The sequence below is a fragment of the Panthera onca genome, chromosome D3 (genome assembly GCF_046562875.1).
Source record: "Panthera onca isolate mPanOnc1 chromosome D3, mPanOnc1 haplotype 2, whole genome shotgun sequence".
Taxonomy (NCBI): Eukaryota; Metazoa; Chordata; class Mammalia; order Carnivora; family Felidae; genus Panthera; species Panthera onca.
In genome coordinates, this window is record NC_138350.1 from 56043406 (window position 1) to 56062229 (window position 18824).

General features: G+C 40.2%; 1 protein-coding gene and 1 pseudogene across 2 annotated transcripts in view; one reads left to right on the forward strand and one right to left on the reverse strand.

Moving 5' to 3' along the window:
• Positions 1 to 18824, forward strand: part of GALNT1 (polypeptide N-acetylgalactosaminyltransferase 1) — a 128217-nt gene that overhangs the window by 14785 nt on the left and 94608 nt on the right. The gene's annotated exons all lie outside the window — the stretch shown is intronic.
• Positions 355 to 13222, reverse strand: LOC132664998 (Y-box-binding protein 1 pseudogene; annotated as a pseudogene).

Below are 18824 nucleotides of genomic sequence, written 5' to 3' on the forward strand. Positions count from 1 at the left end.
TGGGAAAAAAAAGGTGTAAACTTTTATTACGTATTAAAATGAGGCTTTTAAAAGTCTCAACTTGACCAGATATGAAACAATTTAAAAATTTTTAAAGGTGTATTGGAGGGGAAAAAAATTTTTTTTTTGGTTTTAAGAAAAACCAGGCTTTTTTTTTTTTTTAAACACATTTGTCATCACCAAAAAGTGATGTCTTTAGGTGAAAATAAAAACCCCATGCTGCATAGACAATGCAGATCTGTTTATCTGGTCAGTGGGGAAAAAGCAAGCACTTACGGTCTTCAGCTCCAATCTTTTGCTCATTTCTTTGTTGGATGACTAAACCAGATGCTTGTAGCGATGGGAAGCTGGCATTTACTCAGCCCCGTCCTGCTCAGCCTTGCTAGCGGACGAATTCTCCACTGGTGGATCGGCTGCCTGTGTCTCTTTGCCATCTTGTGGTTGAAGGTTTTCTGGGTGTCTGCTTTTCCGTAATTGGAAGTTGCGGCAGTACCAAAGCTGAGCTGGCTGCTGACCTTGGGTCTCATCTCCTTGCTCTTCCTTCTCTTCTTCATTGCCATCCTCTCTAGGCTGCCTTTAGCAAGGAGGACCCCTGCAGAATCTTTGTCTGTAACCTCGGTACTTAGTATGTCTCACTGGTCTACCTTGTTCTCCTGCATCCTGCTTGCAGCACCTTCCATCACTTCCCCCTGCACAGGAGGCGCCGAGGACTGTGGTCTGCATCCATGAGGTCTCCGCTGGTACTGAGGTGGGAACCTCCGCCTGTGCTAGGGCCGGCGCTATGGGGCCCGGCCTTCAGGAGCACTCTCCCATCCCTCTTTTTTTCTCCCACTTTTACTGTTGTAATTCTGCTGGGAATTGCGCCCCTGCCACATGGAGAGTGTCTGTAATGGTTACGGCCCGCTGCATATTGACTGCCCTGTGCTGGAACTCCACTGGGGCCTGTCACGTTTGCTGCCTCGGCTCCCTTTCTCCTCCCACGACATCAGACTCCAGTCTCCCCTACTGCCTACACTGCGAAGGTATTTCCTGGGATTCTTCTTTATGGTAGTCTGGTGTACAAATACATCTTCCTCTGTGTCATTCCTGTTGATGAAACCACATCCGTTTCTTCCATTGAACCATTTGACTGTGTTGCCATGGGCTTCTTGTCCCCAGCGGGCAAGGTGCAGCCGATAGGAGGCCTTGTTCCCTGTGCCGCTGCCCGTGGTGCCGGGGTTGGTGCGTGCAGCGCCGCGGGCTGTGGTGATGGTGACTGGGTCCTGATGGTGACCTGGCCGGCAGCTGTGGCTCCGCCCAGGGTGTGAGGGTAACTAGGCCAGCTGCGGCGGGCTGCTCAGGGCTCTCTGGTGTCTGCTCTCTGCTCCCGCTACCGCTCGAACTCTAAAATAACATATGAAAAGATTTGGACTGAACTGTTTTGCTTAGGCTGGCAGGGTGGAGTGTACCAGGGGTTAACTTGACCCACACCTACAGAGATGCTCGATTGCCGGCCCTGACCCGTTCTGTTCTGATTTGCCAGCCACTCCCAGGCTTGTGAGAAGTGGCAGTGACTAACCCGGTCATTCCATCACCGGGAACCTGGAAGTACTTACTTGCAGCATCACTTCCTCAGGGGTCAGACACTTATAAAAGGTCTTCAGATTTCTCCTAAACTTTCATCGTCAGACCATCAGTTTGTTTAACAGTCAGACCTTAAATCAGTGATAACCAGCTCCTGCTTGTCCACTTGCCGACCTCCACAAACAAAAACAAAAAATGAATTTAGAGATGCTTTCTTCTCTTCATCTAATGTCCACATATTTCTTTTTAAAAATTTTAAATGTTTTTATTTATTTTGAGAGAGAGAGAAGGTGTGTGCAAATAGGGGAGGGGCAGAGAGACAGGGAGAGAGAGAATCCCAAGCTGACACGCAAGCCCCAACTCACAAACTGCGAGATCATGACCTGAGCTGAAGTCAAGAGTCGGATGCTTAACTGATGAGCCACCCAGGTAGGTGCCTTAATGTCCACATATTTCTGCATACAGATACTACTGGGAAAGTAACAGTAAGGTAAAAAAATTTTTTTGCGTTATTAAATAATTGGAATTTTTCTTATTAGAAAAACAATAACATGTTTGTGTAGTGAAATATCGTTACGGTACCGAAAGATATACAATGAAAAGGAATTTTTCCATCTTGTTTTTTCTTTTTGTAAACTTATAAATGGAACTCAGAGATATTTCTGGGCCAGATGAGAGTTGGTTCAAAAACTTTTGTGTGAATTAGAATATTATGAGGGAATATGATAATTAAGCTAGGAAAGAAACCCACCAATTGGATGTGATTTGCTAGTAGGCAGTTTTTAAAAGTTCAGTTTGGGGTGCATTTTGAGAATTGAAAGAAAGTAGGGAATGTGTATTTTGGAAAGGGAAGATTCTGTGGAGACGAGGGAAACAGGACGGACTTTAGGGAGAACTTGGGACACTGAGCATTGGATATAGAGGTTAGGGTAGTGTAGCTTATGTCAGAGCAGAGAGAAGTGCACAGTCACTAAGCAGGAGTTTATTTGAGTCCTGAACTGGGCCAAACTTGTTTTCTCCAGAGAGGCAACATGAAAGCTAAAAACAGTAGCTTGATTCAGATTGGGCAGAAAGATGGAAATAGGTAGTAAAGTCAAAGCAGACTTGGATTTAGTGACTTAGACTAGGGTAGTAAAAATAGAATTCCTGGAAAATATTGTTGAGGACTTTAAACCTAAACCTAGCCCACTGGATAACTTTTACACTGTTCTCCTACCTTTGAATATTCTCTGCCCTTAAATGCTCTTGAGCTGTAATAGAGTTCCATTTATGGACTTGACCCTTCTGTATGCCAGAGTATGCTGACCTAGGGAAAAAGGATTTCCACCAGAGAGAGAGAGAGTAAGAGAGGGAAGGTCTTCCCACTTTCTGTTCTGGTACAGATGGCACCAGTGAACCTGAGGTTATGCTTTTTTATCATGTAACTCTTTAGAAGAGGCCTCATAAAAATACTTGGCCTAGAATTTCACCAGGCAGAAATTCTCATTGGGAAGTAGTTGGTCTCTCTTCTTCCTATGTAACTTACCTCTCACATGGTGGGTGGACCAGATCTCTGGGGGCAGTCCTTCACACCCCTACACTGGAATAAACTTTATCCCGTTGCTTAACAACTTAGCCTTCTGGCTTCTCCCTATACTTCCAGGAAGCATCTTTCTAAGACTTGCCTTTTTCATTCTCACAGAGTCCCCATTCCACTCTTGAATCTTAGCACAGTACTTTCATGCTGTACTCCAGTGACCAATCTTAGTCCATTTCTCAGTTGAGATCTTTAGCTACAGGTGTAGAATTTAGCTCTACTAATGTAAGCAAGTAGTAGTTAATCAGAAAGGAATTGGAAACTTAAAGAACTGACAGGACTGCTAGAGAACCAAGGTTAGAAACAGGCAGAAGCTGGGGGGAGTGGTAGGAGGCTGCGGGGAGGGCTGCAAACTGCATTACAGGAATGATCTGGTCGGGATGTTTCCACTGGGATGATGAACTCCACCTCCTTATTTGAACTCTGCAGGTAACTTGCTCAAGATTTCAGGCCCCTGGAGAACACATCTGATTGGCTGAGCCTATGCCATGCTAGGTATACCAGTGGCAAGAGGAGGGATTTAGTTGCAGGAACCCTCCAGAATCCCTGTGGCCTCCATAGTGGGAAGATAGGCACGTGGATTTACAGTCTCGGCAAGACTATAAGGCAGAGGAAAGGAATTCTCCAAAAGGAAATTAGGAAGGGGAAACAGATGGGTGCTGGGCAGCTGAAAAGAAGTATCTTCTACATGCCCATTTTCAACATTAAAAAAAAGTCATAATTTTCCACATCATAGTAGTTCACTTGTATGAGACAAATAATAGCAGGAATGTATTTAGTACTTTGCTAAATACAATTTACACTCTGATCCCTGCCCTTTACTTGCTGCCCCTTTAATGTTCACAACAATATTGTGATGTGGGTAATCACTTGTGTGGACTTACCTGATAGCAGGTGTGAGAGCCAGGTGCAAACCCAAGTAGTCTGGTGTGGTACTGCCTCTATGCTATTTTAAAAATTACCATGAGTTAATACTTTTAGGTGAATATGGATTTTATTTTAGAGTATCTGTATATATTTTTAATCAGTGTTTCTCTCTCTCTCTGTTTCAGTACACATGCATGTTATATAATTTACTCAGAGTCAGGCAGTTTTTCAACTTCCCAAGGCTTCTTGGGCTGTACATTAGGAGTCACTGGCTGTCCTTGTAGTTAAATATGGCTCTTTCCCCACCATGGCTTCTAGTCTTCCCTACTGTGTGGTGGTTGGTGATGGACCTTGAATAATCTAAGGCAATCATGAAAGTCTTATTCCCTTTGCTAGGGATTGATTCAGAAATGGCATATTACCATTTTAGGCTGAAGGAAGTTTGCAGAAGCTTCTAAAAAAGACTTTTTCCTTGTCCTGTGCATGGGAAGACACTACCTCTCCATATGTGAATGTGAGGCTCTGAGCTGCTACAGCAGTCTTGTTATCAAACCCAAGGAGGAAACTAGCTCAAGAAGGTGGCAGAACTGAGGGAGTTGAAGAGGGGTGGAGCTAAAACTGCTAGGTTAAGCTGTCCCTGGATTTCATCCTACCCCTGGACTACCAGTTATGTGAGCCAGTAAGTTTCCTTACTTTTAAGCAGTGTGAGGTGTAATTTCTGTTCATTTAACAGCTAAAGTTATCCCAACTGATGTCATGATGCAGAATTACAATGAGAAGAGATAACAAGATCTTTCTGCTGGATGTTCAAAGTAACATTATTAAGATACTATTAAATAGGCTAGTACCCTAACCTGGCAAGGTAGAGACTAACGTGAATCAGAGTTGAAAGGACCTGGACTTTAGTTTCTACTTTGCCATTAACTGTGTCACCAGATTTAAATTTCATTATCAGTAATGAAAAGGAGGTTGCCCTGGATACATTGTAATGCACTTTCCATCTCAAATATTCTCTAATTTTGGAACCCGTGAAAAAATATCTGGTTAAACTTAATTATGAATTAAGAAGATGTTTTTGGAAAGGCAGTGAGCCGTCTTAGATTTTTACTATGATCTGGTAGTGCCAAGACACTCAATTTCTACAACTTGTCTATAAGTAGCACTGGTGAAGTCTTTTAACAGTGTTATTAAAACCTTTTTCATTCTGAGGGCTTAAAACCAGAATGCTTTTTTTTCTTTTGGTTTAAGATTCTTTGGATTGTTCATATTCTCTCTCTAACTTTTTTTTTTTTATTGTGGAATATATGTAGAAGTAGAATAGTATAATGAACTTATGATATTTTCATCTTCTCACCTCAGGAATTATCAACATTTTGATAGTCTTAAACCCAGTAGCTTATAAGTGCTCACATTTGACTCTTCTAGACAGAGACTTTTTTCCACCTAAACTTTGGAGCTAAATTAGGCCTTGCCTAAACCTTAGGCAAGGTTTTAGTTGCCTGCCTGGGTTTATTTACTATTGTTCTTTTTGGCATCGAAAGAAGTTACAACACCGTGAAAACTTTATTTTAGCACTTATGAGCAAACAATTGTGAATATTTAGGCATTCATGTTTGTGCATGTCAAGGTAGGATGAGTCATACTGTACTAACAAAACCCCCAAATCTCAGTGTCTGAACACAACTTGTTGGTTTTGTTACTGGTTGTCTGGGGACTCTTTTGTGCCTCATCCTCCTCAGGGACCCATACTGAGGGAACAGTTACTGTTTTTGTATGTTGGGAGCATTGTCACAGAAGGATAGAAAACAGAGTAAATGGTGCACTGTCTCTTTAAGCTTCTTTGTGGAATTAAGGCATGTCATTTCTGTTCACAAGTCATGGATCAAAGAAAGTCAAGGGGACAGAAAAGTGCAAATCTGCCATTGTCTGTGGCAGACAGAGAATTTCTCAGAGAATCAGAGAAATTTGGTGGATAGCACTAATGACTATCATAGCGTTGTGATAAATAAAAACTCTCATCTGCCTTTGAACTTTATCTGTTAACAGCTCAGGCTTCAAGACTTAGTTACCCTTTAAGACCAAGTGTTGGCAATGATATTAAAACTAACCTTATTGTATTCTTAACTGTTGCTTATTTTAAAGCTACTTTTAACCAGTTCTAAAACATCCTCAAAAGAGGAAATGGCAGTTTCTAGGTTGGATCCCTGGTTCATTCTGGAAGATAAGACTTTTCAGTTCTCTCAGGTGATCTAGTGTCGCAGGGAAGGAGCAGAATAATTGTAGCTTCTTTACTTTGTGTTAACAGAAGACCTTGCTCAGCCCTGGCCCTCCTCCTTTTTAAAGTAGCATTTTGGATTTGAATTCTGACATGGGTAAAATCCCAGGTCAGACCATTGGAATGTTTCAAGTGGGGTTCAGGATTCTAGATCAGTTCTCTTTGTTTGTGTCCTTTACTTTTGGAGGCTGGGATTGAAACAAATAGATTCTGACCATCCCGTATGAGTTATATCAGTCATAGCACCAGCCACATTTATATCATCTTCTGGAGGAAACTGCCTAACCCTTACAACTATTGTTCATAGGTCCTCTTGGTTGATCATATTTTATACCCCTCAGAAATGTGTACCGGACCCAAGGCAGTCAGCTCACTAGTGGCTGCTGTGACATGATCTGGCTTGAAAAGATAAGTGAGGCCCCCTAGCTCTTCTCTTTTTCCAAGAAGTTAACTTAAAGATTGAGACCGAGGCTCTGAGTCTAACACCATGCCTTGAGAGAGTAAAAGCCATGATCATCCATAGACCATCTGAGGAAGTCTGAGAGAATGGTGGTGGGGATAAAAGAGAGCAGACAGAGCTTGGGGATGAGAAGAATAGGAAGCCAGCTCCTGGAGTCCTGTGTCATCGTATAGTCCTTGAGGAACACTCTGCTAATTCCAACTGCTGGGGTCCTTGTGTTCTTCAGAGCTTTTGCATTTTTGCTTCCCTCTGTGAGTCCTGGCCCTATGTTCATTTCTGCCCTGCTTCACTTGGGATTTCTGGGTTTCTTGCATGCATTCTGTAGGATAGGATTCGTACTTGTTACAGAGATCCAGGTAAGAGTAGCTGAGAGATACTTATTTTTCAATGTCTAAATCTAGATGTAGACAGCTGGTGGCTGGTATCCATGATTTTCTGGATTCTTGGTTTTAGCTTTCTTTTTTTTTTAATTTTTTTTTTAACATCTTTCATTTTTGAGAGTGAGAGAGACAGAGCATGAGTGGGGGAGGGGCAGAGAGAGAGGGAGACACGGAATCTGAAGCAGGCTTTAGGCTCTGAGTTGTCAACACAGAGCCCAGTGTGGGACTTGAACCTATGGACCGCGAGATGATGACCTGAGCTGAAGTGAGACGCTTAACCAGCTGAGCCACCCAGGCGCCCCATTGGTTTTAGCTTTCTTATCTGCCATCCTGGGGTGTATCTTCATCCTTATGGACTAAAATGGAGCTTGAGCCATCACACTTGTATTCCAATATGAAGGAGGAAGACCAGAAGAAAGAGTATTCTCCAGTCCTTTTAGATAACTCTAAAAGTTGCACACAAGACTTCGCTCCTATTTTATCAACTAGAACTTCACTGCAAAGGATGCTGGGAAGTATATCTTTATTCCAGCAGACCACATGTCTAGTAAAAATTGGGAGTCTGTAAGTCTAGAAAAAGGGGGCATGAATATTGAGTGACACTTCGTAGCCTGCTTTACGTATCTTGAAAACAAACTCTGTTGCTTGAGGCGGTCTCTGTGCTTTGGTATAAAGAGAGCCTAAATTTCCTCTCAGCATTTCCTTCTTTGATTTTATGCCCATTTGTATTTGAGTTTCTGCTCCAGTAATTGTTTCAGCCAAACTAAACAAAGATTTTCTTGTTTGTTCATTTATTAAACATTTTATTCATGTACTTCAAGTATGGTTCTAGGTATTGAAAAGATACAAAAATGAAATAGTGTATAATTTCTTCCCTCAAGGAGCTCACGGTTTGGCAGAGGGAGGATGTGTAAGTAAGTGATAACAGTATAGTGTGATAAATGCAGTAATGAATGTTGCAGTAATGAATGTACAGTGTACCTACTAGGATGACAGAGAAGAATGCTGGCTGTGTCTTCTACCTCTTTTCTTTCTTCAAGTCATAGGAAATGAAGACCCACGCCTGGCAGGGGCAGTGTCAGTCCAAATTCAGAGATTCTTTCTTATAAGAACTTCCCAATTCTACCCTATTAGTGGACAGAATAAAAGCTTTTTAAAAATAAATCTCCAGACTAATCACAGTAAAGAGCAATATACATGTAACTGTATGTACAATGCTTTATGTCCTAGAAAATTCTTCTCATTACAAACCCCAGTTTCCAGATAATCCAGTTACCTAGTTTGATCAAAACCAAGTTTGGGGTGCCAGGGTGGTTCTGTCGGTTAAGCGTCCAACTTTGGCTCAGGTCATGATCTCACGGTTTTTGGGCTCAGGCCCTGCATCAGGCTCTGTGCTCCCCGCTCAGAGCCTGGAGCCTGCTTCAGAATCTGTGTCTCCCTCTCTCTCTGCCCCTACCATGCTCATACTCAGTCTCTGTCTCGCAATAATAAATAAATGTTAAAAAAAAAAAAACAAAAAACAACAACAACAACAAAAATACCAAGTTCTCCTTTGAAAATTTCTTTACGTGACCATCTTTTCATGGACTGACTTAACCAGTGGTGTTTTGTTTTACTCTAAATTATTTTTTAATGTTTATTTTTGACAGGGGGGAGGGAGGGAGACGGAGACAATCTGAAGCATGCTCCAGGCTTCGAGCTGTCAGCACAGAGCCCTACACAGGACAGGGCTCAAACCCACCAGCTGTGAGATCATGACCTGAGCTGAAGTCTGACACTTAACCAATGAGCCACCCAGGCATCCCTGTTTTACTTTAAATCTCATCCTCATTTACTCTTCTTATTGTGTGTCTTTAACAAATTGATCTTTGGGGCGCCTGGGTGGCTCAGTTGGTTAAGCATCTGACTTCGGCTCACTCAGGTCATGATCTCACAGTTGGTGAGTTTGAGCCCCGTGTTGGGCTCTGTGCTTGACAGCTCAGAGCCTGGAGTCTGCTTCGTATTCTGTGTCTCCCTCTCTGTCTCTGCTTCAACCCCCCCTAGCACTCTGTCTCTCTCAAAAATAAATAAACAACAACAACAAAAAACTAAAAAGTTGATCTTTGGTATAGTAGTGCTTTAGGGGATATCTACATAATAAGCGTAGAGTGAAATGAATTTTTATACAAAAAAATTCATGTCAGTTAAAATGCTGTCAGTTTATGCAGAATATATGGAATAAAATGAGATTAATAAAGCATTGCTCCTACAGCCCATCTCCTGGTATGTGGAAATAGCTTTGTTTTTCAGACCTCTTCTTTGAAATGGTGTTTTTATTTTACCTGGAGCCCATTACTACCATTGGGCCTCTTCTCTGTTTGCTCTGTCAGATTTTGTGTTCATTGTATGAGTTGAAAGCATTTTATTTTCCATAGTAGATTATTGGATTAATTATAGCTCTTTTTTTTTTTTTTTTTTTTTTTTTTTTTTTTTTAAAGAGAGCGTGTGTGCTTGTGCTTGCTGGGGAGGGGCAGAGGGAGAGAGAATCTTAAGCAGGTTCAATGCTCAGTGTGGAGCCCAGTGAGGGAGGGGCTCAGTTCCACGTTCCTGGGATCAAGACCTGAGCTGAAATCTGGGGCACCTGGGTGGCTCAATCGGTTAAGTCTCCAACTTCAGCTCAGGTCATGATCTCACGGTTTGTGAGTTTGAGCCCCACATCGGGCTCTGGGCTGACAACTTGGAGCCTGGAGCCTGCTTCAGATTCTTTGTCTCCCTCTCTCTCTTTCTACCCCTCTCCCATTCATTCTCTCTGTCAAAAATAAATTAAAAAAAAAAAAAAGACCTGAGCTGAAACCAAGAGTCAGATGCTCAATCACCTGAGCCCCCCTTGCCGCCCCTATAGCCACCTACATTTTAATTTTAATTCTTTACTGTCTTGATATCATAATACTATTGGGACTGTCCCCCCTAAAAGTTTTCCTGTAGGAGAATTATAGTTGACCCTTGAACAATGGATTTGAACTGTGGGGGTCCACTTATGTGTGAATTTTCTTCAAAAAACACAGTACTGTAAATGTGTTTTCCTTAAGATTTTAACATTTTCTTTTTTCTAGCTTACATTGTTATAAGAATACAATATATAATACATGTACAAAATATGTGTTAATAGACTGTTTCTGTTATTGGTCCATAGTTAAGTGTTTGCGGAATCAAGTTATATGCTGATTTTTGACTGTGCAGGGGATGGTACTTCTAATTCCCATGCTGTTCAGGAGTCAACTGTATTTTCAAAAGTGGAGGGTAGGAAAGACAGATTATCAGAAGCATTTTGGAGAAAGCAGTGACTAGGAGACAAAGAGAATTATTTTTTTATACTGATTATGATGAGCTCTGTGCTTAGTATTAATTCCTTTAGATTCTTGGCTTTGAATGACATATGTTATAATAATGATATCCCAAATAATATTTAGTATTTTTTATGTTTAAAAGTGAAATTAGTTCCTAGGATTTGAATTGTCTTCCATGTACAATTGTTGTTTTTCAAAGACATAGAATATAGTTCTAAAAGTCATTATTCTGAAACAAATGGAACATTGGTCACCTCAGTTCTGTTTTTTGGAGGTGTACTTTTACAGAATAATAGAGTATTAGAATTTCAGGGAATAGAGCAACTATATAATGTAAGTCCAGTGCAAAATGAAAATGTGGGGCCCTTACTAAAAAACTGTTCAGTACTTCAAGACAGTGATGGCAGAGCATTAAACCCAGTGCCAGGGCCCTTTTGGTGCCTGTGTGATGGCATAGGGCATGGGTCCATGAAACGCACTGCAAGGAACTCTGGGAATTCATTTAGTGCTGAGGCACCTGGATGGCTCAGTTGGTTAAGCGTCTGACTCTTGGTTTCAGCTCAGGTCATGATCTCATGGTTTGTGAGTTTGAGCTCCACATCGGGTTCTGCACTGACAGTGTGTAGCCTGCTTGGGATTCTCTGTGCCTCTCCCACTCTGTCTCTTTCTTTCTCTCTCTCAAAACACAACAAAAACCACTTTAAAATTATTATTATTCTCAGTGGTCATAAAAATACTGACAAGAATTGAAATAAATCCCAAAGAATTTTATCTGGAACTGTTTACTAATTCTCCATCCGACAAGGATTTTTGTTTTTAAAATCTATTTTGCCCTGGTGCATAATTTGTTGGCTTAGATTTAAATTTCTTTGTTTTCTTATAAATTCTTTGAGAGCTCTAATGGGCCTTGAAAGGACCCACAGGAAGGGGAGTGAAAAGAAGCAAAGGGGCTTATAATCTACAATGTAGATTAACAAACTCTTTATAACTGAGAGTGGTGCTCATGTCAGTGTGGCCGAAGTCCTGTTGCTCATAGGACACACGGAAGAATAGGCAGCATGTGTTTGTTGTGGAAAATCTGCTGTGTACATCCTTTGTCACTATAGTTTTAGCCATTAATCACAGTTTCTGTTTTGCTTTTGCAGGATCATGTTAATTGTGGCTGCTGATAGAAATAAATGGAAGCAACCAGCTATTTACGCATGATTCATGGTTAAATCACTTTAAAATGTGAATATTGACCCTGTGATAGCTACTTTTGGGGTGTATTTTTGTATGTTATTAGCTGACAAGATTTTGTGTGATGTATTTTGGTTTTCTGTGTGGTTTTTGTTTTTGTTTTTGCTAAATCCCATTTATTTAGATACTTAAATAGATATTTATTAAGGCTTATATTGTCCCCAGGAAGAGTTATCTGGTGTTGTCCTTGACTCCATAAACAGTTAAGAGAAAGTGACACATTCTAATGTTCTAAATACAAGTCTAAATAATACAGCTTAAACTTTAACTCACAGGGTCTTTTGGAGTAAATCATTTTCATTGTATGTTTTAACTCACAGACAATAAAATGAAAATAAGACCTGGTCTTCTAGCATTATAGGCTCAGATGAATACAGTAGACAGCCAACTGAAGAGAACTTTTAGAAGAGTTTATGAGGAAACAAGCTTGTTCATAGCATGTGAGAATTAAGAACATGGTAAGGTTAAGGGATTGGTAATGTAAATAGCTATCATGTGGTAGTTCTGCCTCCACATAACAAATCAGTTCAGCTGATGAGCAACAAACAGTAAGAATAGACACGCTTCTAAGTGAAATAATTTTACTGTTTTGCTTTCTGTGTGAAGTTGCCCCCTAGAACACTAAATCCACTTTACTTAACCTTCAGTTTTCAACTGACTTTTACAACAGTCCAGTATCTATCTAATGAGGATTTGCTTCTCTGCAAGCTGAGACCTATGATGTGGATACTGGCCACCTCCTACACCATTAGGGTAAACCAAACAGGACGTATTCCTGTTGGAGAATGTTGCCCTTTGCAAAAAGGCTTTCGAATTTATTAAGTGCTTTAGAGATGACATTCATTAATGTTAATGTGACAAACATTTATGGAATATGTGTGATGTAAAAGGCACAGTGGTGGACTGAGTGGGTGATAGAAAGATAAGCCATAATTCCCACTTTTAAGAGATTAGACGTAAAAATAGCTGTAGTTAGAATAACAACTGTGATTCAGTGACTTAGTCATGGTTTGATAGTTATTAAGCACCTACCACTATGAATCAGACACTGTGCTCGATGCTGCATTCAGAAGTGCCTTCAAGGACTCACCATCAAATGGGTGGACTTGGCATGCAAAAATACAACTGATGACATCAGTACAGGTGGTACAGAGGGGGAAGTCTGCGGAGGTGAGAACCCATTCTTTTGAGTCCCAGCAGTGCGTCAGCAGGCACAGCTGTAGGTCCAGGGAATATGAGAGCTCTGCCTTCATGGACCTTTGGCCCGAATCTTGTGTGAGTTTGACAAGTGAGGACAAGCAGAGGCCATATGAAACAGTGGGAACAGCACGTGTGGAGACATGGAAGCGAGAGGCAGCAAGGCTTATTTGGGGAACTAGGAGTTGTTGGATGTGACTGAAGGGCAGGGCACCTGAAGAAGGTGCAGAGCAGAACTGAAGTGTGGTCGGGGTATGGTGGGCAGAATCCCAAAGGCTCTGCTTGAGATGCTGTTCTGGCTGGCTGCTGGCCCTTCTTTCCAGTCTCCTCCTCCTCCATGACGCTGTCTCAGAGAAGCCTCTCCTGATCACCCATTGTAAAGGACCTGCCTAGTCACCTACCAACACGCTCCTTCCTCTTTATTTATAGAGCATTCCTTATTAGCTGACACTTTTGGTTTATTTTTGCTTATTGTCTATATTCCAAAACATCATTACATTCAATGAGAGCAGGAACCTGGTCTGTCCTGTTGATTGCTGTGTCCTCAGCACCTAGAACCTAGCATAAAGCTGGTTAGTTAAATACCTAGCATAAAGCTGGTATTTAACAAATATTTGTGGAGCAAATGTGTCCTCAGCACCTAGAACCTAGCATAAAGCTGGTTAGTTAAATACCTAGCATAAAGCTGGTATTTAACAAATATTTGTGGAGCAAATGTAGGTATGGAGTTTTTTTACTATGAATTTTGTTGTATTGAAGACCTCAAAACAAAATTTTGTTTTGTGGGTTATGTCTATTAATATTTATGATATTAAAGATAAAAACCTAGACACTTCAAAAAACATTAATTCATTTAAAATAATAAGCCCATTACCTGTTAACATAAATACATTTTTATGAAAATAACTGCTTTCAAAACAAAATTAGTGAGGAATGTGTCCTTGTTTTATATTTGTGTAAATCTCATTGATGTCTGGCTTCTCATAGCTAGATTCTTGCATCTTCTTTTGCGTTCCTTCTGTTGTGATATCATATGTCATGTATCCTCTGGAACTCAACTACTCATGACAGAACAAGAGGAAGCAGACAAATAATAACTTGGTTTACAAATAGTTTCGACCTTGCAGACTCCTTAAAAGGATGACGAGGACCCTGGCGTTGGTTCCTGCTGCTACAGGTGGATGGTTTTGAATCTTTTTAGTGGCAGGAGTACATTTTCAGATATCTTCTACCAAGCTCCAGTGTATAAAACACATAAAGGTACATATGTATTGGAGGTTAGGGAGGAGGAGGTCCCTGGGGCCCTGCTTTTCCTTTCTCATTTCCTTGGCCTTGCTGCTGAATTGACCGTGGGTTTGATGCCTCCAGCGTGAGAATACTGTGTGTGAGAGAGTGAGGCAGGTGAGCATGCTGTGCAGATTTTGCACTCTACCATAGCGTAGCTTTCAGTGACTTCTTTCATGGCTCTTTATATCATAGCAGGCATCGGAATACTTGTATTAATATGTTATCGAAGCCATTTTCCTTTAAGTGTGTTATCATTGGTTTGTTTTCATAAAAATATTTAATTGGGGTGCCTGGATGACTCGGTCAGTTTAGCATCCAACTCTTGATTTCAGCTCAGGACATGATCTCATGGTTCATGAGGTCTAGTCCTGCTGCTAGCCAGCGCTGAGCCTGCTGGAGATTCCCTATTGCCTTCCCTCTCAGCCCCTCCCCCGCTTGTGCTGTCTCAAAAACAAACAAGAACAAACACAGTTAAAAAAGATAAATGAAGGGGCGCCTGGGTGGCGCAGTCGGTTAAGCGTCCGACTTCAGCCAGGTCACGATCTCGCGGTCCGTGAGTTCGAGCCCCGCGTCAGGCTCTGGGCTGATGGCTCGGAGCCTGGAGCCTGTTTCCGATTCTGTGTCTCCCTCTCTCTCTGCCCCTCCCCCGTTCATGCTCTGTCTCTCTCTGTCCCAAAAATAAATAAAAAACGTTGAAAAAAGATAAATGAAAAGATGTAATTGCAAGGCGCCTGGGTGGCTCAATTGGGTAAGCCTTTGACTTTTTTTTATTATTATTTTTTTTATTTTTTAATGTTTATTTATTTTTGAGAGAGAGAGACAGAGCGCAAGCAAGGGAAGGGCAGAGAGAGAGACGGAGACACAGAATCCAAAGCAGGCTTCAGGCTCTGAGCCGTCAGCACAGAGCCCAACGCAGGGCTCAAACTCATGAGCTGTGAGATCATGACCTGAGCTGAAGTCAGGCACTTAACGGACTGAGCCACCCAGGCTCCCAGGTAAGCCTCTGACTCTTGAACTTGACTTAGATCATGAGCTCAAGGTTTGTGAGATTGAGCCCTGCTTCGGGCTCCGCGGCCAAAAAAAAAAGCCTTCTTGGGATTCTCTTTCTCCCTCTCTCTCTGCTCCTCCCCCACTCTCTTGCTCTCTCACTCTCTCATTCTCTCTCTCAAATAAATAAAAAGATTTAATTGCAACCAGAGACTTAATTTTGTTTCAGAGGTTTACTTTTCCAGCTTTGTAAGAAAATTTAACTGAAATTTGCAGCAACCTTGTAGAAGTAATTATGTCATCAGACATCATCTAACTCAGGTTTTTTAGACTATTTTCTGTCTTTCATGTCTGAGAGTATGTAAAATAAAATATAGTCAAGGCCCAGTACATAACCAAGATGTAAGTAAGGAGCTAGAGGAAGTCTAATTCTAGTTGCCAAATAGAGGAAGAATTCTCACTGTCTGGAAAACGGAGTAGAAAGTAGCTAGCAGAGGACAGGAGGTTGGACGGTGCTGAAGCATTCTTACCTCTAGCTGATTTTAGTATGTTACTATTGTCTGTCTCAGGCAGCATTCTCAAGACAGTCTGTTTGTTACATGGAACCATTTCTAATTTTTTGTCTTGAAAAAGGGTCACAAGTTTCCTGTAAAGCTTCTGCTGTTGCATGTAAATCTTGTCTTTAAGTTTTATAGGTTCTGTCCTTAGGGAGTCTTCTTTGACATACAACATAAAGTGGCTGTGCTGGAACATTCATTCATTACATTATTACATTATTTATTACCTGCATCATTAAAAAAGATTGTTGTATATAATTATGACACAGTGTTTGTAATATAAGCTCTAGCTTTATTGTCTACCTTATAAGACACGGAAGGAAAAATTGAGTAATACAGAGAAAAGCAATGACAATAATTATAGGACTTAAAAGTATGGTCTTGGATTTGGAGCTAAATATTTTAAGGCATGATTTAATAACTCAGCTTCATACATGATTCTTCTTATGAAAAGAGAAAATCCTGTTTTAAGTAGTTATAAATAGGATAGTAGAGCTCCATAAAAGATAGAATGAAATATAATGGGACTAATTGCCTTCTAGATTAGGTTCAGCATTCGTAAGAACCGCCTAATAGTGATAATTAAATTCTAAATATCTTTAGAAATATAAAAGATAATGCACACTTAACCATTTTTTCAGTAAATATTTAAGTGCCTACTTTGATCCCAATCATAAGTTTATTTTTATTTTTCTAACATTTTTTAAAAGTTCAAGTAATCTCTACACCCATTGTGGGGCTCGAACCCACCACCCTGAGATCACGAGTCGCATACTTGGGGCACCTGGTAGAGCATGCGACTCTTGGTCTCAGGGTTGTGAGTTCAAGCCCTCCACTGGGCATGAAGCCTACTTAAAAAAAAAAAAAAAAAAAAAAAAAAAAAAAAGTCGTATGTTCTTCTGACTCAGCTAGCAGGCACCCTCATAAATTTATTTTTAAATTCCATTTATTTGAGTTTTAGTTTTTGAATAGGTAGTGTCATAACTTTTTGAGCATCATCTCCAATTATTGATATTAAAATGTGTTCCTGTTTCATTGAGGTGTGTGGAGTCATATAATATTAACAGGTCTATAGATTGCTTGCCATCCTACTTCACATCAAGAGAAGAAAACTCATAGTTTCTTATGATTTTATGTTTAAAAAAATAATTGGTATAATCTTGTGTGGAAATACTAGGTGCCTTACCTTTGATCCTTCTACCTGACCAATTTCTTCTTTCTTACCATTGCTCTTGCTGCCTTCTCTGATACAGGTCAGTTTTACTTATGTTTTTTTGTTTGCTGTCTGTGCACCTCTCCTTCCACATAGAGTTTTTGTATGCATTAATCTTTGTTTAGTTTATTGATATAAGCCAAGTGCGTAGAACAGTGTTTGGCAGATATTTGTTAATTGAATGAATTATTTTTCCTTTGGCTTTTAGAAGTAGAGATACATTTCTTCTAGGGAAAAATACTCAGGTAGCAGACTATTCAAATATTCAGAGGCTTCAGTTTCTGGAAATGTGGCAGACTACAGATTTTTTTAAAAAAAGTTTCCCTTTGTGTAAGATTAAAAATACTGGACCAGATATTCAAAATAGTTTTTAAAATGCATAGTTGAGCTGACAAACAGGTAAGGAAACGCCTCAGTGGTCAAAAACAAGAAATCTTGAATCCAGAGAAGTAGACTAATGTTGACACTGGCTGCTATGCTGGGGCTTCTGGTATCTGTCGATCCCTGGACGCCTAGAGCTTTGAATTTTGCAGGGTGACAATGGGGTACTAGGTAGAGTGTAGGGATCAAGCAAGATGAGAAGATGCACAGTCTGTGTATAAAGCTGAAACTCCATGAAAGGTGTTGGTGAGTAACTTGGAAAAAAAATTAGACACTTGTCCCACAGTGAGGGGTGGGGCAAGTAGGAGTAGGGGAAGGGGGGTTACTTGTCTCAGCCTGTCTTTCATCGGAGAGGGGAGTCTTCCTTGAGAAATGGTAACTGCAAGTCCACTCTCACTGGGTTTGGACTTGGAGATCCTACTGCTTGAATGGAGCAAAAAAACAAAAACAAAAATCCAAGCCACAATAAAAAAAAAGGGATACTTGACCGCAGTTAAAAAAAAAAAAAAAAAAGCTACCTAGGAATAAATATAAAAAGAGGTGACAAGTTATATAGAAAGTTATAAAAGTTACATTAGAAGACCTAAATAAATTTGGGGGCCAGCTATGTTCATAGGGAGAAAAACTATGTGTTGTAAACATACCAATTAATCTGTCATTAATGTATAAATTCATTGCTATTTCAATAAAAACCCTGCAGGGTATGGCTTTATTTGTTTTTGTGGGACTTGACAAATTAATTCTAAAATTTATTTGGAAAAGCAAACTACCAGGAATAGCCAAGATATTTTCTGAAGACCACTTGTCTTGCTAGATTTTAAGACTACTGTGAAACTATAGTAATTGAGATCATGTAGTAATAGGGCAAGGATAGACACTAGGGAATGGAGGAAAATTGAGGTGAAATACAGAACTGTACATACTTGGAAATCTGATACATAACGGAGCTAGTGTTACAAATCAAATAAGGAAATGGAATACTCTGTAAGTGGTGTTGGTATTATTTATCCACATTGGGGGAAAAAAAAAGATTTCAACCTCACACCATATTCAAAAAAACTAATTCCAGATGGATTAAAAATGTAATTGTGAAATGATAAACGTAAGCTTTCAGAATAAAATATTAGAGAATTTTATGACCTCAGACTTTCTTAAGAAGATGCTAAAAGCAAAACAGTTGCAGGAAAAGGTTAATAAATGTGGCTGTATTAAAATTACGATCTTTTATTTCTTCTTTACAACAGAGTGTAGAGACTAGTCACAAGTACAGAAGTAGAAGATATTTTTTGAAGAGATTTCTACAATTGACAAATTTTTATCACAGTGATATACACACGTATGTATATATATCCACACACATATATGACAATGAGAAAGGTAAATGGACAATAGAAAAGAAAAGCCATTTCGTAGAAGAAAAATGTTAGGCATTAAATATTTGTCAACCAGGAAATGCACAGGAAAACTATATCGAATATAAAACTTGGACAATATCAGGTATGCCACTGCAGTGCTC